General features: G+C 39.9%; 1 protein-coding gene across 2 annotated transcripts in view; it reads left to right on the top strand.

The window, feature by feature from the left end:
- KIAA1958 (KIAA1958 ortholog) overlaps positions 210–25,182 on the top strand; it is a 136,612-nt gene continuing 111,639 nt past the window's right edge. For both annotated transcript variants that reach the window (XM_018052605.1, XM_018052604.1), the window contains exon 1: positions 210–446. The gene's annotated coding sequence lies outside the window, so the exon portion shown is untranslated. The remainder of the gene's footprint in view (positions 447–25,182) is intronic.

A 25,182-nucleotide genomic window follows, 5' to 3' on the forward strand; every position in this document is an offset into this window, starting at 1 on the left:
GCCTCCGGGCAGCGACGGCCGTTAGGCTCGGTGCGCGTCGTGGGAGGTGCCGTTACACACTTCCTGTGGGTCTCGCGGACCGCGGCGCGTTTCCGGTGCCGGCTGGAGCCCGGGGTCCGAGCCCCCGCCCCGCGCGCCGGCCCCGCCCCGCCCGCGCCCCGCCCCCCGCCTGCCCGCCGCGCTCCGAGCCCGGCGCGCGGAGCCCGCGGCGCACGGAGCGGCGCGCGCCGGTCGGCCGAGTCAGGCTGGCGCCCCCCGCCCCCCTCTCCGCTGTCCGTGGCGAGCCGGTGCCCTTCCCTGTTCCACTTGCCTTCGCTCCCCGGCCCCGCGGCCGCGCTCCCTCCGTCCCTCCCCTCCGGCCCGCCCCGTCCAGCCCGCTCTGCCCGGCTCCCGCAGGCCCCCCTCGCTGCCCGCGTTCCTATGGACAGACGCACAGACACCTGCAGGTGGGTGAGAGCCCGTGCGCGGGGCGGGGACGAGCGCGCCGACGCTGCGCCCGGGGTCGGCGGCCCCTTTGTGTGGGGGGCGGCCGCACTGGGGTCCGCGCCGCCGCCCCCTCGGCGGCCTAGCGGTGACCCGGCTGAACCCTCCTTTTGTTCCTCTGCGGGGGTGGGGGTGCGGGGGCGCGGAAAGGCGAGAGTCAGGGCTGAGAGCCGGGCGGCCGGACGTCGCCTGCGACGGGCTGGGGGGGCGGGAAACGGGTAGAGACCCCCGGCGACCGGGCGAGCGGCGGCGGCGGCGGGGCCGCGGCTCTGGGCTGTCTCTCCGGGGCCGGCCCGCCGCCGGCGGTCTCCTGTCGCAGCGGCCGCGGGCGCGCTGCGAGTCTGGCTCGCCGGCTCCAGCTCCAGGGTCTGTTGGAGGTGGGCAGGAGGGCGGGAAGGGGAGAGAAAAGATCTGCTCTCTTAGTTGGCAAGTCTCGAGGAGGTTACGGGAGAGAGAGGGAGAGAGGTGTTTTCAGAGCTCTGGCTCGACTTGTTTCCCCCACGCGAGGCTCGCCGAGGTGCGTTTTGGGGCGTGTGTGAAGGAACGTGCATCCTTATTTATTGTTTCTAACGGAGGAGGGCTTTCTCCGAAGGGCTCTTCCGCCCCCCCGCCCGGTCTGAGGCTGCGCACAGTGGTTTGTGTTTGTTATCAAATACGTCGAGATATAGATTTCCCTCGTAGGAGGAGGTTGGGCTGACGAAAATCAAAATCAAAGAACGTTTTGTAGTTTTCTGGTAGTTTTCCTTTTTTCTTTCTTTTTCGTTTTTTAAAGATTAAGTGGCGACTTAAAGGCAAGAAATAAAAGATGAATATGGCTGTGATTTTACATATATGTATATTTTGTATATATATATATATATAACTTTAGAGGGTTAAGTTTTATTTCCCAGACCCCTTAGGATTAACATGACAGAATCTTCTACCTATTAAATAGTTAACAAGCAAATCAGGTAGAAACAGCTTCCGTCGTGTAGATTAGTTAAACTGGAGTGTGATAAACAATTATCTAGCTTTCTGTTCAGGCTTTATTTTCGCTTATTTAAGATACGAGACCTTTCACGACATCTGGGGAGAACATGAATGTTAGAACTAATCATTTCCCCCTGTGATAATGCTCTCCCTATTTTATTCGATGTATTTCTGTATTCTTTGTTTATAACCTATTGGGTTGTATATGGTAGATAAAATTTTTGAAGAGTCTTGGATGGTGTTGCTGATTTATATTATTTATCTCAGTTTTTCATGGATGGTTGCTATGTATTTTTACGCAGTTATGGATTTATATCTTTGCATTAACCTCCATCTACCTGCTCATTTCTGGAGGGTTTTTTTTTTTTTTTTTTGGCCTATTGTGTGAGAATCCTTATTGACAAATCTGATGATTACCAAGGAGATTAAGAAAAAAAGTTTTGTGGACACTAAGTTATATCTATAGCTATTTATAGGAAATGGGATCTTTCTTAAAAAATAAAAAGTATTTATCATCCAAACATGAAGGAATATTATGGTGGAAAAATATTTGCTATTTAAATTTTCGTTAAGTAAGATGTGAAAATTTATCAGAAAACAATATACAGTAGCATCAGCTAGGCAAACTGATTTTTGTCATTATAAAGAGGAGACAGTTTAAGTATGCCTAAAATAGTGGTCTTTTTCTAGGAGGAAAAGGTATCCTAGATTCTTGTCCTAGTTTTACCTTAACAGATTAATATTATTGCATGCCTAATTTTGTATATGCCTGGAGTGTACATTATTGTACTCTTAAAACTTAGAAGAGGCTACATCTAACAAAGATCATGTCAGCCTCTTTAATTAGTTCCTGCTTTGACTTCTGTCCTAGATGAGATAAATGAATTTAAACTTTGCACAGGGCTCCATGCTGGGCACTGGTAAAACCCTTTAGCAGGATGCCTCTTCCTTTTCTAATAAGGATGGCCCAAAGAGCTTAAGTATAGAAATTTGTTCAGGTTTTATCATGAATGATGGAATGGAGTTCTAAAACACTCCCATGATTTCAGCTCTCAGATACACACTCTTCATCAGCTCTTCCCAATATTAAGAAAGGTAAGCTAACACATTGTATTGGTTTACATGGCTGTCAGTTGTGGCATTACGGTTTAACAAAGAGTCACTGTGTAAACTAAACATTAAGAAAGTGTGGCCTTGCATTGAGAATTGCTTGGCAGAGTTGCAGCTGTGTCTGACAGTTTTCTGGGACTGGCATGGAGTATTTATTTGGGCTGACTAAAAGATAACACCTAGTTTTTTTGTCTGTTTTTGTTTTTTGACTGTGATATGTAGATATTATTACTATTAAATATTTTGCTTTTTTACAAATAACAGTACTGTTTTAGTTAAAGCATTCCAGATAATCTTTCATATTTCAACTAATTTTTCTTCTGGTATATTGGTGTTTGCTGCTGCTGCTGCTAAGTCGCTTTAGTCGTGTTCGACTCTGTGCGACCCCATAGACGGCAGCCCACGAGGCTCCCCCGTCCCTGGGTTTAGGAAGATGTAAATTATTTCTCACATTCTCATGGTTTAAACTTTTTCTGCTGCTTTCGATTATGACAAATGCTACTTCCAGAAATTGTGAATTTGTGCAAATCTGGATTTTTAAATGTAGCTGAGTAGTAGGATCTGATATTTATCAGTTTTCTTTTTTTTTGAAACACTAAGTTGTCCATGGATAAATTTGATAGGCTTTAAAATCCATAGGCTTTTCTAGTCTTTTCCTGTTTGTTAGTTATTAGTGTGTTGCCATTAAAGGACACTCAAAATGGCCACTTTATGTTACCTGGAACCCTCAAATGACTAGTATTATCATTAGTAATCACCACGGGGGAAGCTGCAAAGTTAACAATTATATTCTTTATATAATTTCTGTGAGTTTCAAGTTCTTTTCAGGCAGCCTTTTGTAGATTGGGGAAGCAGGCCTGACTGTCAGAGGTGCGGACAGTGACCTCTCAGTCCAGCCTTTATTGCCCTGCGTTGTTCAAGAGCAGTACATACTCTGCTTCTCATGGAAAAATGCAGAATTCATTCTTGGATTAATATTCTGCTACCAGATGTATGAGGCTGGCTCTAAAGAAGATTTTTCTCTTAAATACTGTCAAAAATAGAGAAGCTGAAGACTGGAGAGAAGCCATTTATTTTGAACAGTTTATTTTTTGACAGTTTGTGTTTGTAAAGAAACCTGCTCATAATATTTACTGAAGAGATCCACATAGTTGCCTAAAGAAACCCCACAGGTTTTCTTTTTTGCCTTGAAAAAAGTTTCCATAGAGCTTAACCCTTCTGTGGTACTTCTTGACTTAGCTTCTGATTAGTTGATTTATGGACTTTATTTACCAGCATGATTGGAGAATTCTTTAACTATACTGAAATTGCACTCTGCCTGTGCACTCCTCTGTTTCCTAGGTAACAAATGCACTCCGTAGATTCCATAATGAGGACTGGGGTTGGCTAGTTACAGTGTAAATTCTGTTGTTTGGTAAAGCTTAGTCTCAAATTCAAATAAAGGTCAAGAAACTAAAAGTACTGAAAATGCAAATTTTTGCATTTCATTTTGTAGCCAGTGTCAACAAAGTTTAATACCCTTTTCTAGAGAAAGACAATTTATGCAGCATTATTCAGGTTTGTCTCTCACAGTCTCACACTTAAGAGATTTTTGAGTATTGCATATTGGTAAAACCAGTGTCTTTAGTGACAAAGAAGATGTATTTCAGAAACACTTTATCACACTTAATATAAAAAGCAAAGGGATGTGGTCTAGGACATCAGTAATTGGTTCTTTTGTACTGAAAGAAAAGTAGCATCAAAAGATGTCTCAAAAGATAAACTGTGCAACTTTATGTGAAAAAGAACTTTTAAAAACTCTTAAGAAGGCATTAAATTATTTAAGAAACTTTTTAAAACGTTAAGAGTCTTACCGTAAAATGCTGCATTTTCTTCCTGGCTTTTCCCCCCTCTGATCTGCTTGAATGTGGACTGGCCTGACATCAGGGAGCAGATCTTCAGGTTGGAGAATAGCTTTCCCTTCCACCTTACTTTTCTCTAGGGCCTCTGTACGTCTGGATGAAGGGCAAGAAGTAGTGCAATTGCTAGTGATTGTTACCTGTTTGGTTTTGTGTGTGTGTGTGTGTGTGTGTGTTTAACCCACACAAGTAATTTCCAAAGAATTCCATAAATTGTTTTTTTCCAGTGGCTAAGTCATGTCTAACTCTTTGAGACCCCATGGACTGTAGCACACCAGTCTCCCCTGTCCTTCACTGTCTCCCAGAGTTTGCTCAGATTCATGTCCATTGAGTCGGTGATGCTATATAACCATCTCATCCTCTGCTGCCCCCTTCTCCTTTTGCTGTCTATCTTTTAATACCCATTGCAAGTATCTTTTCATTTGATGCCTGAAAATTGATTATTATTTGTTAATCATCAAGGATTCCATTAGCTGAAATTAAAAAAAAATTCTTTTGAATTCTGGAGAATTATCCAGAGTTGCCCCCATTGGGCTTCTCTGATAGCTCAGTTGGTAAAGAATCCACCTGCAATGCATAGATCCTGGTTCGATTCCTGGGTCGGAAATATCTACTGGAGAAGGGATAGGCTACTCACTCCAGTATTCTTGGGCTTCCCTTGTGGCTCAGCAAGTAAAGAATCCGCCTGCAATGCGGGAGATCTGGGTTCAAAGCCTGGTTGGGAAGATCCCCTGGAGAAGGGAAAGACTACCCACCCCAGCATGGAAACCCTGACAGCCTATTTTATAAATAGGGCTTCCCTCATAGCTCAGCCGGTAAAGAATCTGCCTGCAGTGCAGGAGACCCGGTTTCTATCCCTGGGTCAGAAAGATCCCCTGGAGAAGGAATTGACAACCCACTCTAGTATTGTTGCCCCGAAAATCCCCTGGACAGAGGAGCCTGGTAGACTGCAGTCCGTGGGGTCCCAAAGAGTCTAGCACGACTGAGCAACTAACACTTCATTTTACTCTCCTTTGCTTGGCTGAATTGTTTTTGGATTATTTTATTTATCTTTTTACTTAATTCAGATTTCAGGAATAGAACACATCTTGGTTGGATTTGTCTGTCTCTTCTTGGTTTTCCTCAAAACTGACCCTTTAACCTTTTCTGTCCTCTTCTAATTGCCAGTATCGCATCCCTTCACTTTTCCCTTGTCAATATCTTCCCTGTTTTCCCTTGTAAATACTTGCTGTTTAAACATTTTCATTGCTGCGTATAAGCCAAAGTCACCACATAGAAAAAGCTCTACTTTGCTGTTTTGAGGCTTTGTACATGCTGGATTATTATCAATATCTGTGAACTCTTACCCAACTAGGACACTACTTTCTCTCTCCAGCCTGTATTCATTTGCAAGGGCTGCTGAAACAAAGTAAGACAGACTGGGTCACTTAAACAACAAAAATTTATTCATTTTTTACAGTTCTGAAAGCTCTAAGTCCCAGATCAAGATGTTGGCAGTGTTGAGTTCTTCTAAGGCCTCTCTCTTTGCCTTGTAGATACCTGTTTTCCTAAGATATCTTCACATGGTCCTTCCTATGTGCCTCATAGGTCCTTCCTATGTGCCTAATCTCCTTTCTTCCGGTGAGACATGATTCTGTATCCTTAGGACTCACCTAAATGACCTCATTTTATTTTAATGTCCTCTTTAAGGCCCGATCTCCAAATATAGTCTCCTTCTGAAGTACTGGGCATTAGGACATCAGTGTATGGAGTGGGGGGAACACGGTCACAGCTCCTAACAGCCTGTTCTTTCACCGGTGTCTTTCATCAGCTTCCCTGGTGGCTCAGATGGCAAAGAATCTGCCAGCAATGCAGGAGACCTGGGTTTGATCCCTGGGTGGGGAAGATCGACCTGGAGGAGAAAATGGCTGCCCATTCCAAGTATTCTTTCTTGGAGAATTCCATGGACAGTGGAGCTTGCCGGGTTACAGTCCATGAAGTTGCAAAGAATTGGACACAACTGAGTGACTTTCACTCACTTTGTCTTTCATACATACATACATGCATACATACATACTGCACTCCATGTGTGTAATTTTATAGTCGTTTTCATCTTTTTAATACCTTTTTTACTCATCATTTTTTCACTTGAGTGCAGGGCCCAATAGACAGCAACATCATCAACTTCGTATGCATTAAATATAACCAAAATGGGTAGTTAAAGGCTTTGTTTTTATTCACTCTTCATAATATTTTTAAATGCTTTATTTTGAGTAGTTTTAAGTAGAAAAGTCTTAATCATTGGTTTCAAATGCAAGAGAATCTCAGTGGAGCCAAATATGATGAAACTGCTGATGCTGTTTTCTTACGAATTCTAAGAACCTGTTTCTTTTGGTGGTTGTTTTTCAGATATTGTTCTTGATAACTTGCATGGTAAATTACACATCATTCTGATCACTTCACACCTTCCTTGGCTGGTGACTCTTGAATCTGATAACCACTCAGGGCATCTCTGCTGAATTTCAGATGTATGTACCAACCAGCTGGACACAGTGATATGATATTCCAGAAACACTTCACATTCAACATGCCCCAACCTTGACTTACCTTTCTCTTAAAATCCGTGTCTTTTCTTGTATTCCCTAGCTTAGTGAGTGGTTCTTTCCATCCATTTTTCCCAGTCCAGAAATTGAGGCGTTATCTGTGACTTCCCCCTTATTCTCAGTCCTATTTTCCGTATATAATCAAACTCCTAAGTCAGTTCCTGCTCCCCAAGATTTCTCAGTTCTTCGGTTTGCCCCAAACAAATCACATACTGCTCTGTGAGCTTTGCCCATCGTTGGTTTAGTTCTGCAGGTGCATATATTCAGTTTATAGCATAAGCCCTTATGTTAAGCCTTCTGTAATCATTTGATAGTCTGAAACTCAATGAATCCTCATAAATAGCTCATGTGAGTATTATCTCTGTCTTTCTTATTTAAAACTGTTTATCCGTGGCTTTTGTACTTGAAGGTCAGTTTGTCTGAATATAATTACTTAGCCTGCATTTTCTTCCCTCAAGAATCTTAAATATGCTATTCTGTTTTAGGATTTAGCAAATATTTCCTTAAAAAGACCAAATAGTAATTATTTTAGACTTTGTGGGCCATAGGTCACTGTCACGATTATTTAACTGTGCCACATCAGTGCAAAAAATCCTCCTGCCAAGTGCGGGAAATGCAGGAGACACGGACGAGTTCAGTCCCTGGGTCAGAAAGGCCCCTGGGGTAGGAAATGGCAACATACTCCAGTATTCTTGCTTGGAAAATTCCATGGACAGAGGAGCCTGGGGGCCTGTAGTCCATGGGTTCACGAAGAGTCAGACACAACATGAACATCCGTGCAAAAGCAGCCTTAGAGAATGTATAAATGAACAAGCATGTCTGTGTTCCAATCAAAACTTTATTTACAGAACTGGAAAGTTGGCTGTATTTGACCCATACGCTGTAGTTTGCTAAGTCTTACTATGTTGTATTCTGATAAAAAATGTTGTTGTCAGAGTCTAATACCAGTATGATTTTCTTTGTTTTTAAGTGTCTTATCTTTTGCCCTAGATCCCCAAAAGACCTTTTCCCCTCATCTTTAAAGGCAGATACTTTTACTAGAATATATCTTAAATGTTGTCTGTTCTGTTAAGTTTTCCAGATATACAGTGTGTTTTATTATGTTGGCTCAATTTTTTAAATAAATATTTTCATCAGTTCTGTATTTTAGTATTTATTCATTTTCATTCTTTTTATTTTCTTCTTTGAGGTCTTCTGTTAAATTTACGTTGAATCTTCTTTGCTTATCTTTGATGTCTCTTCCTTCAAATTCTTTTTAATTTTTTATATTTGCTATATTTTTTCTTGTAATGTTTACTTTCTTGGCTGTGTTGGGTCTTAGTTCTGGCACGTGGGGTCTTTGTTGCCTCCTGTGGGATCTTTTGTTGTGATGCACAAACTCTCCAGTTATAGCGCATAGGTTTAGTTGCCCCGCAGCAGGTGGGATCTTAGTGCTTGGACCATGGATGAAACCTGTGTCCCCTGCATTGGCAGGCAGATTCTTAATCACTGTGTCACCAGGGGAATCCACAGGTTTAATTTTTTAAGTAACTGCCAGACTGTTTCAGAGTGACTGTACCATTTTATATTCCCACCAGCAGTACATAAGTGATCCAATCTCTCTTCATCATTGTTAGCCTTTGGTGGTGTTGCTATTTTTTATTTTAACTGTTCTGATGTGTGTTTAATAATATTGTGGTTTTAATTTGCATTTTCTTAATGGCTGATGTTATACATCTTTTCACATACCTATTTGCCATCTGTATATGCCTCTTCTGTGAAATGTCTGCTTATGTCTTGTCTATTTCTAATTGGATTTTTTTCTTTGCTTGTTTTACTCTTTTGAGAGTTCTTTATATGTTTTAGATACTAATCCTTTGTCAGAGATCTGGTTTGCAGATCCTTTCTTCCAGTCTATAGTTGTCTTTTGATCCTCTTCACATGGGCTTTCACAGAGCAAAAGTTTTAGTATTACCAATTTGTCCTTCTATGGCTCTTGCATTTGGTTCAAGTCTAAGAACTCTCTGCCTAGCCCTAAATCTCAGAGATTTTCTCCTGTGTTGTTTTGCAGTTAAGTGTATGGTCCAATTTGTGCTAATTTTTATTTAAGGTGTGAGGTTTAGGTCGAGGTTCATTTTTGCCTATGGATGTCCAATTACTCCTGTAACATTTGTTGAAAAGGCTATCCTTCCTCCATTGAATTGCTTTTGCACCTTTGTAAAAAGTTAGTTGAGCATATGTGTGGGTCTATATCTTGGTCTGCTCCATCTGTTTTTTTGAGTAAATTTGAGGAGAGTCCAAAACTAAGCTTCTGCCACTATCCTGCTTGCTTAGAACTCCTTATTCCTTCTTTGAATGATTTTTTGTTATTAGATTGGATATTATTATTTTTTCCTATTGATTGAAGAGGACAGGTATCTGTGTAGGTTTAAAAAGAAGATAAGCAGTAATTTAACAACTTTTGTAGTTGTCTGTTTCATAATATAATGATAAGCCCTTATATATTTGCTTCAGAGAGTTTAATTCTTTTCTAACTTAGGTTGTTAACATTTTCATGACAATTATGATTCAATAATATTCTTTATTTATGTGGCATCTTGAGAAAACAAGAAACTCTACATTGAAGCATTTCTGTATAACTAAAATTTAACTCCTGGACAAAACTTAAGATTTTAATCCTTTTTAATGAAAATGGACCCCACGTGTAATTTAAGTAAAGGTGGCATTTCAGTTGCTTTTGGAAATTTCCCAGAGAAATCATCTCTTAGTATCTGGATGAATCCAAGCAGATAGTAGAGACATTTTCAAGATTTTTTCACTGTCCCCCAAGTTTTCTTTTCTTACAGCTAATCCAAGGAAAGACTAATGCAGCTCCTGGCCTAAGAGTTAAACTGATAGGAGACAAGTGAATAGGAGAAAAGCATACAAATTTGGCTAATATTTTTATGTGCACACAGGAGTCTTCATAAGGAAATTGAAGACCCAAAGGAGCAGTTAGGATTGAGAGCTTTTGTGTATTTTTAACAAATGATAAATTTGTAGAGAAGACATAAGGCAAAGGAATTTTAGCTAGGGCCTGTAAATAGTCAGACTAGGAAGTAAATGGGGGACACTTAATTGAAGATAAGGGTTATTTTAGTAGGTTTGTTTGTTTAGCTCCATTCTGGCATTGACTCCTAGTTACCAGTGATAATGTTCTTCTTTTCCTGTATAAAGAGGGCATCTTTCTCATGGGAGACTTCATGACCTGCTTTTAGGTAGAAAGAGGGAGGTCAGAGAGCCTTTTGCGCATCTGATGATTCTCAGATGCCATCAGTTCAAAATAATCAGTGTGCCAAAGCAGCGTAGTTTAGGGGATGGCACGTTATGAGCCCCTTTGAAGTATAATTTACATCCAAAAATGAATGTGTCATGTGTACAGTTGATAGATTTTTACAGATTGGACCTGTGACTAGCGCTGTGATCAATGAGTAGTGTTATCAGCACCCCTGCAGAACCTCTTTTATTCCTTCCAGTATCTAACACAGCCTTTCTGAAGAAAAACAGATACTCTGACTGCTGAGTAATGGAGTATATATGTGTTCAGCTTTGGTGAATACTGTTTGTTTTTCAAAGTAGTCGTATCTATCGACACCACCACGGTCAGTGTGTCTCTGTTCTTGTTTCCCTTCCTCATGTTAATCATTTTGAAAAGCAGTTTGATAAAATATATCAAGAACCATAAATGTATTCATACCCATTTATCTATGGATTCTAGCAATTGCAAAGATAGGAAAAGATACTACAGAAGTGGATTTGGGGAAGCAGAGACCAGGGACCACAGGCTAAATCTGGCCTGATGCAGCCCCAGTCCAGTCACAGCCATTCCTTGTCTATGGCTGTTTTTGTGCTGTTTTAGTGGCAGATTGGAGAAGGCAATGGCACCCCACTCCTGTACTCTAGCCTAGAAAATCCCATGGGTGGAGGAGCCTGGTAGGCTGCAATCCATGGGGTTGCTAGGAGTCGGACACGACTGAGTGACTTTACTTTCACTTTTCGCTTTCATGCACTGGAGAAGGAAATGGCAACCCACCCCAGTGTTCTTGCCTGGAGAATCCCAGGGACGGGGAGACTGGTGGGCTGCAGTCTGTGGGGTCACACAGAGTCGGACACGACTGAAGTGACTTAGTAGTAGTAGTAGTGGGAGATTTAAGTTATAGAAAATGTCTGCCACCTAACCCTCTCCAGAAAAAACTTGATAACCCTTGCAATAAAGCATTATATGGAATAGTGCAAGATTGGCAGTAACCAATATATCCATCATAAGGGAAATTATTAGGTAAATCCTGGTGTAAACATTTTATGGACTAGAACGTAGCCATTTAAAATGGTGATTATACAGGTTTTTCATCCAGCAAATATTTATTGGGCATTGCTATTTTAGACACTTTTCTAAGTATCAGGAAATTAGTAGAAAAATTCCTTTCCTCATTGAACTTTCAGTAGAGGAGACAGAATAAACAAGATAAATATGGAAAATAACACAGAAGTGGGGTAAGTGCTAAGATGGAAAAAAGTAAAGCAGGGAAGGGAGATGCGAAACATTTCAGGGTGAGGGCTTGACATTTCAGTTGCTAAAGAAGACTTCACTGAGAAAATGGCTTTTGAGCGAGGACCTAAAATAAGTGTCTGGACCTGACACTGAGGTAGATGGAGGAGGAACTTCTGAGGCCGAGGAAACGGAAAGTACAAAAGGCCAGAGTTGGAAGTGTGACTCTGGTGTCCTAGGAATAGCGATAGGCAAGGGGCTGCTGCGGAGAGGAGGAGGGAAGAGTTACAAGGGCTGTGCTTGCACAGGTTCTTGGGGTTTGGGTGATGACAGATCATGTAGGGCCTTGTGGCAGCATGAAAAATCCCTGCTGTAAATTGTTCAGGTTTAAAAAAAGCTCTTTTCTCTCTTCTGCTTTCCCTCCCTCTTTCTCTCTTTAATAATGATAGTTATGTAAAGCAATGCATAAGGAAAAGATTGGAAGAAAACACCCTAAAATGCTAATGTCCTGGGTTGTGCATTATATTTTTCTTTTTGTTAAACATTCTGTAATTTGGAAGGCAGCTATGCTCACCACTATAGCACCAATGCTTATAATTTGGCCATGTTTTATAATAAACATATTTTAAAACTTAAAAGGATTTTAAAGAAACTTAAAAGATATCTTTGTCTTTGAATAGTTTAGAAATTGAGTACTTTAGATCCTCCTGAAGTTGATTGTAATCTGCTGGTAAGCAGCAGTGTCTTAAATCATCTGAGGAGTTGCTGCATTTGGGGGTTTTTTTTTCCGGCTGTTCCACCCTAGTGGCTCAGCCGGTAAAGAATCCACCTGCAATGCAGGAGGTTCCGGCTTGATCCCTGGGTTGGGAAGATCCCCTGGAGAAGGGAACAGCAATCCATTCCAGTATTCTTGCCTGGAGAATTCCATGGACAGAGGAGCCTAGCAGGTTACAAAGAGTAACCATGGGGTCACAAAGAGTCGAACATGATTGAGTGACTAAGACAGACACACAAACACACACTCAGTCACTCACCCACACATACATGGCTGGCAGAATCTTAGCTCCTCAACTTGGAATTGAACTCAGGCCCTTGGCAATGAAAGCTAGGAGTTCTAATCACTGAGCCCCACAGGGGGTTCCCCATAGCTGGTTTTTTTAATGATAGATTTTTCAGTGTTTGTACATTGTAGGAATGATCTGTTTTACATTTTAGCCCCTATATTTTATGGATAGGAAAATGATCAAGAGGAGAGAAAGGATTTGGGCTTCTAGTTCTTTTTTGTAGGTGTTTGTATGCTTCAGTACCGTTTAATCTGAGGTTTTCTTAACACTTTAGTGATTTTTATGATTAATAATTTACCTAATTTTTAACTTGAAAATCCTTGCAGATAATAATGTCTAAATCTGTTCTGTTGATACCTTCTCAGCACAGAACTATTGTAGCAAATATGGTGATAGTAATGAATTCTTTGGACTGTTACCGTTAGTCGCTCAGTCGTGTCCGACTCTGCAACCCCATGGACTGTGGCTCACTAGGCTCCTCTGTCCATGAGATTCTCCAGGCAAGAATACTGGAGTGGATTCCCATTCCCTTCTCCAAAAGGGCCTATGGGAAGGAAGAAAAATGCTCTTTACGAGTAATTTGGGGTTGTCGGATTCAGCCCCCCACCTCCCCCCGACCCTGGCCACTCCACCTCTCGTGCTGGCACAGAAAAACTCAACGTTGAACTAAATCAGAAGGAGTTAAGGGAATTTCCTGGGGGTCCAAAGGGTAACACTCTGCACTTCCACTTCAGGGGTGCAAGCTCCACCCCTCGTCTGGGAACCAAGACCCCACGTGCTGCTTGGTGCACCAAAAGGAGGGAGTTAAAAGCTTTCTAATCTCTTTCCTGACTACCGTTTTTACTTCTGGATAGAATATATTCTTAGATATTTCAAAAATATATCTTAATGGAGATTACCAGAGTCAGGATTTCAGTGGTGTATCATTTAACTTTTTCTTGGAAAAAGACTTTTGCCCCCAAATCTCCATACCCTCTAATCACCATTTGGGGCTCAGACTGCCTCAGTTTAAATTTTGTTTCTGGTCCTTATGGGTACTTAATCTCTCTGTGCTTTAGTTTCACATTTATAAAACGGATATAATACTAAGTATTGGAGAAGGAAATGGCAGCCCATTCCAGTATTCTTGTCTGGAGAATCCCATGGACAGAGGAGCCTGGCGGGCTATGGTCCATGGGGTCACAAAGAGTCGGACACGACTGAGGCACACTGCGTACTAAGTATATACCTCATATGGTTGTTGTGAACACTAAATGAATTTATGTGAGCAGAATGTGAGGCATATAGGACAGATTATTATCGAGCTTTAGGTATCTACAAGGGAAGGCATTTAAACACTAGAGCCTAGAGAAAATAAAGTTCAACAGATACTTGTATTATTGAAAGTCTGTGTAAGCCTCTCTACTTTGACTTCGTAGCTGGCATATAGACTTCCCTGGTGGCTCAGACGGTAAAAGCATCTGCCTACAATGCGGGAGACCTGGGTTGGGAAGATCCCCTGGAGAAGGAAATGGCAACCCACTCCAGCACTCTTGCCTGGAAAATCCCATGGATGGAGGAGCCTGGTAGACTACAGTCCATGGGGTCGCAAAGCTGGCATATAGGAATTTATTAAGAATGTGTTGTTCAGTTGCTGAGTTGTGTTCGCCTCTGTGACCCCGTGGACTGCATGCGGCACACCAGGCTCATCTATCTCACTGTCGCCCCGAGTTTGCTCAAATTCATGTCCATGAGTCAGTGATGCCATCTAACCATCTTGTGCTCTGTGGCCCCCTTCTCCTCCTGCCCTCGATCTTTCCCAGCATCGGGGTCTTTTACAGTGAGTCAGTTCTTTGCATCTGGTGGTCACAGTACTGGAGCTTCAGTGTCAGCATCAGTCCTTCCAGCAAATATTCAGGGTTAATTTCAAGATTGATTGGTATGCTCTCCTTTCAGTCCAAAGGACTCTCCAGAGTCTTCTCCAGCACCACGACCTAATCCTTTGAATCCGCACAGTGGCTTCAAACAGTGTGCTGCCGTAGCACTCACGCTATGTTGTTGTTCATTAGAAAAGACCCTGCTGCTGGGAAAGATTGAGGGCAGGAGGAGAAGGGCACAACAAAGGACCAGATGGTTGGATGGCATCACCGACTTGATGGACATGAGTCTGAGCAAGCTCCGGGAGATGATGGAGGACAGGGAAGGCTGGTGTGCTGCAGTCCATGGGGTTGCAAAGTCGGACACGGCGGAACGACCGAACAGCAGCAGTTGTAACACTTATACTATAAACCCTTACATATGGTTATCAGAGTTCATGGAAAATAATGCTTATTTTTATTTCACTAGGAGAAACTTGTCTTAGGTCTAAGTGGGTCATGTAGTGAATCGTGGGGCAGAATGAATGGTAAAAGGTAAAGGACAGTGTCCAGCCACCTCTGGGAAAGATTGCTTGTTTACTGGAGCATGCAAGAACTTTGCTTTGTAAGTATGTAGGTCAGGACAGTAAAGAACTCTATTTAAATGGACACACAGTAGGGAAAGGGGATCAAATAGAGAGTGATGCATGAGGTTGTCACTCTGTCCTTTATGTATGTATGTAACCAGGATTCTAGTATTTGGGGGTTCCCTAAACTCAGGCTAAAGGCCATTGAGCTCACGTAATGGTTGTATTTAAGAATTAGCAATTTAATTTTTTTTCCTAGAAAATGACAGTTTCCAAAATATCTTACGGGAAAGCTTTTGGTAAAGTTTGAAATATGAAAAATAAAATTTAAATTACAGAGTATTGTGATGTTTTATAAAAAAAGAAATGCGGGGGAAAAACGTTAATTGTGTTTTCCTTCGTGTTCTTTATTTTAGTTAAAGATAATTTTATACACATAGAATGTCCCTAATGTATTTTGTGTGTTTGCCTATTTGTGGATTGCATAAGATTCTGTTGCTTTATACTCACTTGGAAAAAACTGAAATTTTTTTGCAATGTTGATATTGTTCAGTGCTGTGTCTTCAGAAGTAGTCCTTCCTCCAGTTGCTTTTCTTAAAAAAATTTTTTTAAACATATTTGGATCAGTGCAGATACAGTCAGCAGTGTTTCTGCCACACTAGCTTTGTAAGAAAGTTCTGCCTTCCTTGCAAAGTCATGCGTTGTTACTTAGGGTTTCTGGGGGCACATTAATTTTGAATAGAACCTGGTTATGGTGCTTATTAGCTAGAAGTGTAGCGGTTTTGGTAGTGAGTTCCTAACAGGGCTCCCTCAGTCGTATATTACTGTTGTAGCAGTTGTGGTATTTAATTGAACCTACAGGTCCCTGGGAATTTTTCTAGTTCATTATATTAAAGTGATTGGAAAGACTTCTGAGTTTTTTAAAATGTAGTTCAGTGTTTATGATTTAGTTAATAGTTAAGCTAAGGACTTTGAGGACCCTTTAGGGGGAGGAGAAGGAAACCTTATGTTTACAGAGACCTTCGTGAAACATGAAACCGTGCCACTGAATTAGCCTGTCTTGACCAGCCTTCTGCTGGTACACCGGGCTCTTGTCCTCAGATATGACTCAGAGTCCCTCCTTAACACCCTTGTCAGTTATTCTTCTCAGGGCTTCAGTTGATACTTCAAATGCATGTAATTAATCTGGAGTGCTTAGGAAGGATATGTGGGATCTCTTTTGGTTTAAAGAAATGACTATGAGTATTTTAATTTGATCCTTTTGAGTAGAAATCTTTGTTCTGTGTGATAAACATGTAGCATGTTAGCACCAAGGGAACTAAGTTTGTATCCACTGGACATCAGTCAAACTTTCTGTACTTGTATCATCAACTATGACTCTGTGAGAGTATATCTTTTAGCTTTACTTATTAAATTCTTAATCTTTTTGTCTTCTTTTCACCCCTTTAGGAATCAGATTAAAAACTCTGCACTCGCAAGCAGCAAGGTCCTACTGTATGTAGCACAGGGAACTATATTCAATATCCTAGAATAAACCATAATAGAAAATTAATATGAAAAAAGAACATGTATGTGTATACATTATAAAACTGAATCTCTTTGATGTACAGCAGAAATTAACACATTATAAGTCAGTAATATTTCAATAAAATACTTTTTGAAAAGAATAAAAAACTGCCTTCTCAGAAAGTACACATTTGCACATGCAACATCTGCTTTTGTATAAATTTTAGGAAATATGTGGACCCCTGATGCATTATGCTAACAGATTCTATTTTGTGTATTTTTGTTTTAGCATATGACTTTTTGTTTAAGGATAGAAACCTTAAAGATTTGAAATAAGGATTAGGAGAGTGAGCTTATGGGCATCCAGGGAAATTTTACTTTGTTGAAGGAGGAGAGGATAATATGGTTTTTTTAATTCATCAGAAATCCATTTAAACTGCTGTTTCTGATAAATGTGCTAGTAGTGTGCATATGGATAAATCATTTTTCTGCACTATAGGTTTTGAAAAAATAGTGTCTCACTACTGGTGCACTCACAAAGGCAGTCTAGCAAGGAAAAATTAAAAAGCTTAAATTCTCTTTCTCATTTCTATGGAATAAAGAGGGAGAATTCATTATGTCAAGCATTACAAATAAGCATGTATTAAAGTGGCTACATATGATGATGGCACATTGTTGGAACACCCCATGAAAGGTAATTTGCATGGAAGATGATTATTCAGTAGGGCTTTAATTTACAAGAAACATTCCACCATTTAATTGAGCCCTTTCACACACACTGCTTCACTTCAATAGATTGTGTTTGCTTCCTGCATATGTACAATGCCATAAGGATGGTTTAAAATCTGATTCAGTCTAGCTGGAAGGTGAGACAGCAGCTGAAAGTCATGTCTTAAAAATATATATTATTAAACATTTGAGACTTGTTTTTTGTTTTGTTTTTAATATAGTCTTACCATTTTGCTATTGCTTTAAAAGTATGTAGTTGATGTACAATATTAGTTTCAGATTTATTACATAGTCATGTACATTTTCATGCATTATGAAATGGTCACCATAAATCTAATAATCATCTGTCTTCATACAAATTATGACAGTATTACTGGCCAAATTCCTTATGCTGTATATTGCATCCCTGTGGCTTACTTATTTTATTACTGGAGGTTTGTACCTCTTAATCCCCTTCACCTATTTAACCCCCCATCCCTAGCCCTCTCCCCTCTGGCATCCACCAGTTCTCTGTATCTAGGAGTCTGTTTTCATTTCGGTTTTCTGTCTTACTTTGTTTTTAAAGTTCCACATGTAAGTGAAGTCATGTGGTGTTTGTCTTTCTCTGACTTATTTCACAAAATTTTTTTTAACTTTTTATTTTTTATTGGAGTATAGCCGATTTACAATTTTGCGACAGTTGCAGGCGGATAGCAAAGGGATTCAGTCACACATATACAGGTACCCATTCTCCCCCAAACCCCCTCCCATCCAGGCTGCCAAGTAATGTTGAGCAGAGTTCCCCGTGCTATACAGTAGGACTTTGGTGGTTATCTGTTTTAAATATAGCAGTGTGTACATATTGATTCCAAACTCCCTAACCCATTACCCCATCTTTCCCTCTGCCTGGCACCCGTAAGGTCATTGCCTAAGTCTGCGAGTCTGTTTCTCTTCTGTAAGTAAGTTCATGTGTATCATTTCTTCTTAGAGTCTATATATAAAGGATGTCATATTTCTCCTTCTCTGACTTATTTCACTCAGTATGACGGTCTCTAGGTGACATTATTTCATTCTTTTTAATGGCTTAAGTAATATTCTAGTGTGTGTGTGTGTGTGTGTGTGTGTGTGTGTGTGTGTGTGTGTACCACATCTTCTTTATCCGTTCATCTATGGATGGGCATTCAGGTTGTTTTCCATGTCCTGGCTGTTGTAAATAGTGCTGCTGTGAACATGGGGGTGTGTGTATTTTTTTAAATTATAGTTCTGTATGAGTTATGTCTGTATACATGCTCAAGAATGGGATTGCTGGATCATATGGTCACTTGATTTTCAATTTTGGGGGGAGCTTGCATACTGTTTTCCATAGTGACTGCCATAATGCGAAAATTAACTCAAAATGGATCAACAACAATATGTAAGAGCTAAAACTATAAAATAAATATAAACAAAATAATCATAGAATTAAATTAAAATAAGTGACATTCAAAGAAAGCAGAAGAAATATCATTCCTTGCTGTTTTTAACTCATTATTTCTTTGTTGATTGCTCTATAGGACATCAGGTGGTTCTTACTAATCTATACTATTATTATACTAACATGAGATTTAACACAAATTAGAGGTTTCTTTATGATGTCTGAGATTATGATCATAGCATTGCGAACTGTTAGGATCCTTTTGAAAGTATCATCTAATTTTTTTAATTGACATGTAAGTTGATGTAGAATATTATGTCAGTTGCAAGTGTACTACATATTGATCAGATATCTGCCTACATTATGAAATGGTCGCTGTAGTAAGTCGAGTAATCATTTGTTCCCATACAAAGTTATTGCAGTATTATTGACTGTAGTCCTTGTGCTATATACTGTATCCTCCTTGGCTTGTTTATTTTATTACCGAAAGTTTGTATCTCTTAATTCTTTTCACCTATTTTGCCAAACCCTTCAGCCTCTTCCCCTCTGGCAACCACCAGTTTGCTCTCTATATCTGAGAGTCTGTTTTCATTTTGCTTTGTTTATTTGTTTTGCTTTTTGGATTCCACGTATAAGTGAGATGATACAGTATTTGTCTTTGTGTCTGACATTTCACTAAGCACAATACCCTTTGGGTCCATCCACTTGTCACAAATGGCAAGTTATGATCTAGTTGTTACGTGTTGGACACAGTGAGACATCACATGCTTTTGTGTTTAAGTGTTATTTGACAATAACAAAAGCCTTATCACAGGCAACTATAGACGGCCTTTAGGAATTTGTTGCCATTTTGAATTATCCTTGTGTCTCTTCTAAACATTTCTGTAATAATTTGTGCCTTCCTGCCTGGTACGTAGTGGTTCAGTGATTGCTTATTGGAAGAATAAATACTGTGTAAGAGAAGCAAAACAGGTGTGGTGATCATGAAAACAAATTTCAAATCGTGCAGTTCCTTCAGGCCTTTCCAGCAGTTAAATATTGCTGCTACAAGTGATGATAATGAGAAGTGCTGTTGTACCTTTTAGAGCTCAAAAACATTTTTATACTAACTTGTTTCTGATAAAACAGTAACTACTTGGGAATGATTTGATCCCATTGGACTATGTTCATGTAATTGTTGAATTATTAAAGCGTTTAATTAGTATTTCAGTAAGTGCTGGTATAAATACATTACTTTGTCTCTTGTTCCTAATTATGCAATATTGTGGGAAGTGGACCAGTATAATAGAGGAGAGGTGTTTCAGTCCCCTCGGTAATGTCATCTTAATTAAGATCAAAGAGTTCTTAAGTTTCATGTGTTTGGGAAAATGGCAAAGTGAAAACAATTTTTTGCTATTTTACACTTGGCTTGATCGATTAAATTGGCTAATAGAGAGGAAGCAGAAAATTCAACTTGCTTTTACATTTTAAAGACTCTTAAGATGGAAAATGGAAAAGACAGAGGTAGATAAACTATGTGTGTATTATATACAAGGAGATTTAATTCAGTCTAGCAGTGGCCTTGAGTATAAGTACTACCCTTCAGTTGTAGATAAGATAATGCATGTAGTATAATCTCGAGTAACTAGAGACAGAATGAAATTGATATTTTGAATTAGTTGTGCATTATTTAGTATGTCTGATAAAACAACAGCATATATCTGATGCTTTTACCACCACTCATATAACACTCTGTACTCCAGGTAAGTAGATACATTGGTCCTAGGTGAACATTTTTACAGTCAAGAATTGTGGGCATCCTTTGTAAATTAACACCCCCAGGCTTAACCTACAGATAAGAGAGTGGCAGGGGAAGCGAAAGCACTGATCAGAAAGAAAACTGAAGAAACAGAGAAATAAACAAGACTTGAAACTTGAGAAATAACATGGATTTTTTTTAGTGTAACTATTCACTATAAGTATTCTAAAAGAGGAAAAAGCCCAGATCATCAAAAGTTTGTATTATTAAATACAAATAAATGTAAACTTTCAGTTTCCAATAAGAACAAAGTCAAACTACAAAGATTAAAAATGGAAGCTAGAAATGCTAATGTCAAGTTTTCCTTCTGGTAAACCTTTCTAGACCATCTGTGGTTTGGACCTAGCCAGCATATGTTTGTCCTTTTCAATTCTGTCCCCAATTCTGGCATACAGTACCTGGAGCTGCTGCTAAGTCACTTCAGTCATGTCTGACTCTGTGCGACCCCATAGACGGCAGCCCACCAGACTCCCGTGTCCCTGGGATTCTCCAGGCAAGAACACTGGAGTGGGTTGCCATTGCCTTCTCCGACCTGGAGCTAGGAGGTGCTTACTAAATGATGTTTATATTTGATCTTTATTCTCCCTTAGATGTGACTTGCTAAGTTGCCATCTCCTCCTTTGTTTTGTTTTCGATTCTATTAATTTCTCCTTTTACCTTATAATCTCTTTCTTCTGTTTTTTTTTTTGTATCATGTTCAAGCTTGTTTAATATTTAATTTTTAAAATTTTCAATCTTTTGAAACATTTTTTCTAATTTTCTAAAGCAGATAAGGCAGTCATCTTCCTGGGTCCATAAGTTTGCTTGTTCTCCTTGGGTTTTAATGTGTGATATTCTTAGAGTCTTGTATTTCTAAATTACACACTACTATTTAAAATAGTATTTTTAAAATGCTTCTTATTTTGGTTATTATTATAATTTCAGTTTTGTTACATTTTGATCATAATAGGGTCTCTTTTTTTTTTTTAATGTATTTTTTTTTTATTCTTTGGCCATGCCACATGACTTAAGGGATCTTAGTTCCCCAACCAGGGATCAAACCCAGGCCCTCAGTGATAAGAGTGTGGATAGAGTCTTAACCATTGAACTGTCAGGGAATTCCCTGATCTATATACGATTTTGGGTTTTGGAACTTTGAGAGTTTCTTTTTAGCATATTGCATTATCATTTTTCAGAAAGGTTCTGTGTGCATTGAAAAAGAGTGTATTCTCTATTTGAAAAAATATATCTATTCTGGTCTAATTCTGTTTTTCTGATTTTCTCTTATCTGTTTTGAATCTTTATTCTTATTTATTTTTCATGTTATCAGAATACAGTCTCTGTTTTTGGCCCCAGTAAAAGTGAATTGGGCCGATTATTTTATACCCTCAAATGCCCTGAATGAAATGACTTTGTTTTGGTCCATACACTTGAATGATCACTGCTGGACATAGAATTCTGGTTTTGAATAGCTTTTCCCTAAGAAACTACAGATTTTTCTTGTCCTCTAGTACTTTATGTTGCTGGTGAGGTAGCTCACACTCTGCTTTAGTGCTTTATCCCTGATAACTGCCCTCCAGTAATAGCCATCCAAGTCTTAATACTGTCTTGGTATTTAGTATTTCTGCCATCTCTAAGTAGCTCTAGGCCAGCTTTCCTTTGCCTGAACCATGTTGGATATCTGTCCTGTTGCTATGATTCCTACACCTGTCTCAGCTCCTGGTGCCTTTGAAGGAACCATGAATGAGTACCTCCTCCTTGGTTCCATACTGTGGACATGATTGGCTTGAAACGTGCAGTCTTTCTCATTGCTTGCTTTGACATAGACCCTGACCCTTGTTGAGCCCAATTGAGATCAGCTTCCTTATTTCCATCTGTCCTATCTCTTTTCTGTGGCTTGATCCTTGGGTATAGCCATAAAGCTTATCCCCTTTACGCAGCCCTGAGTCTACATGTGGGTAAGATGAATATTCTAATTCAGAAGGACTTGGCTTAGCCTCTAGTGGGTGTTTGGTATAGCTGCCCGTGGCACTGGTACAAGGACTCAAGTCTCATTAGGTGGACCTAGTATTCAGCATCTGTCTTTTGGTCACAATAGGTAGAATGAAAATTTGAATTAACATGGCCCAGACTTCTTTTAGAGTCAAGTGGGAGTGCTCAAGGTGACAAGTGTGGGTGACCTAAATCAGCAAGATACAGGGCTATGTGATGACAGCTGGCCAGTATCTTTTCTGCCATCATAGCCACCCATCATTATAGCCACTCATCAGAAGCTGATTTCTTTTTGGTGCCCATGACTCCTAATTTGAGAAGTGACGTCAAAATCAGATGCTAAGGGTAGAGGATGGTTTTGGAAAGATGGTGAGATTTTTCAGATACATGCAATATTAGATATGTTGATTTTAAAGCACAAACCATGTGGCATTAGAAGCTTTGTCCTGGATTACATGAAATTTAAGCCATTTGTCAGTCTGGTCTCGGGCCTGAAATTTCCTCATCCTGTTTTACATTTGCGGAAGCCCTAGGGAAGGTAGTTTAGGATTTCTTAGTGAAATGTTTTTCTAAAAATGATTAAAAGTGAACCTTTGTGCAAAATCATTCTGGAAGGTGTGTATATGAACATGTGCTCTAATGTCATTTTAGTATAGGTTGTCAGTCTAGAACGCTATGAAACTGGCCCAGTATTAGCAGGCACTGCCCAATCAGCTATTGAGGGGGTGTCAGGGTGCCATGTGGAGAGAGGAAGGGGCATTGGCTAGCTGAAGAGTATACTCTGAGGTGCCATAATTAGTGAGCAGATGGGGCCAGTGAATCTGCAAACTAGCAGAGGTGAGGTCAGGGGATAGGGCTAGTTTGGATGAGCTGTGTAGTACTGTAAAAATAATAGTGACCACTTATTGAGGATGGACTATGTGACTTAAGTGCTGAATATATAGCAAAACTGGAGAGGTGATTGACTGGAGTGGGCAGTGGCAGTCGTGCAGAGAAGTTTCTAAAAGCCTATTTTTTTGTTGTTGGACATGATGTCAGTCTTTTACTTATGTTATCTTACTACAGCCGTAAAATCAAGGTAATGTTACTATTATTTTCATCTTTAAAATGTGAAAATTGAGTCTTAGAGGTTAAGTGAATTGTTCAAAGTTATACAGCTAGTAATTGCTGGAGCCAGGATTTGAAACATATCTGTCTGTTGCCAAAGCTTGTGCATGGTGTATTGACCCACTGTGTGCAGCAGATGAGATAAGACCTATGGGGTAATGTGTATCTTAAATTCTTTTCTTGAATTGATAATAAAGTTGTTAATTAATAAAGTTGTTATTAACATTTCTCTCTTTATAAAGAACATGCTAAATCCAAAAAAAAAAAAAGGCTTTAAGTTTGTCCTATTCTGTCTTAACAGACAGACTTAACAGGAACTTTGTCATGAATGGAAATTTGCAAGTAGCTCTTACATTTAAGATTTGTGTTTGGGATGAGGGCTGGCATGTTCAGGATCCATCCAGCAGTGCATCTGAGTGAGTTGCTCTATCGTTGTAGTCGAGCCCACATCACACATATGATGCCATTTCAGGAGAGTTGGCTTCTTTCAAAGGCAGGTTGTTCCATCAGACTGGAAAGGTTTAAGTGTGGGTATTTTATCAGAACCACAGAAAATTCAGTGTATATGACCTAAGAATGGTTGATAAAGTTGTTATTAGCATTTCTTTCTCTATAAAGAACATGCTAAATCAAAACCCCAGATGGAAATACGTGATAAAGTTGGCTCTGATTCAAATGGCTCCACATTTATTCTCGGACCTTTGGGTGGGTAGGCATTGCTTATGTGGAGACTTATGTACTTAGAAGTACCTGCATATATCAAATATGTTCCAAATGGGCAACCCCCCCTCATAGGTTAAAGCCAGATTTTTGAGTAAGATTTCATAACCGCGGGTGCACTGAGGTTTGTAGTCGAATAATAAGTGCAATTGTAGATCACGTTACAGAGATTTTGAGCTCTTCTTACCTTGGGGCCTTGGTCAACCTCCCCCCTCACACATACACACAAGGCTTTTGCTGCCCTTGTTCTGTCCAGCAAGCTGATTTACCATTTCTAATTTGAATTTCTAAAGAATGGAATTTTGTGGGTTTTTTGGTTTCTCTCCACCCATCTTATTTCTCTTGATGATTTCAGCTTTTTTTCAGTATTTTTTATTTTTAATTAAAAATTTAAATTCCTTTCTAATTGGAAGATAATTGCTTTATAAGTTGTGTTGGTTTCTGCTGTACACCATTGTGAATCAGCTATAAGTATACATGTATCACCTCCCTCCTGAGCCTCCCTCCCACCCCCCATGTTTTTACAGTATTGATCCGTCATTTCCCATCTATATTCCCATGTATGCAAAGCCAACAAGATGTAATGGTGGCATCGGTGTTAGTGCCAAGGGATTAACATCTCTGAAGGGGGGAATTGTGTGTGTGTGTTGGGGCGGGTAGATTTGAGAACAGTCTAATAACAGTGCTGTTGAAACAGAATGTGGATGGATCCAACTAAGGATATGTGAAATCTCAAAACCAGAGCATGGGTAGCGGTCCTGCACATGGACTGCAGGCATTAGCCTTTTTTCATATGTTTAGAACCACTTACAAATTCTTGGCTTTGGTGAGCCCCACAGTTGATGGGGATTCAGTTTAGTAACTAGCCACAGTTTGTGCCACACCTTGGAATATGAGGGGAGAATGTAACTGAGAAATCTGCC

The sequence above is a fragment of the Capra hircus genome, chromosome 8 (assembly GCF_001704415.2).
Source record: "Capra hircus breed San Clemente chromosome 8, ASM170441v1, whole genome shotgun sequence".
NCBI classification, from domain to species: domain Eukaryota; kingdom Metazoa; phylum Chordata; class Mammalia; order Artiodactyla; family Bovidae; genus Capra; species Capra hircus.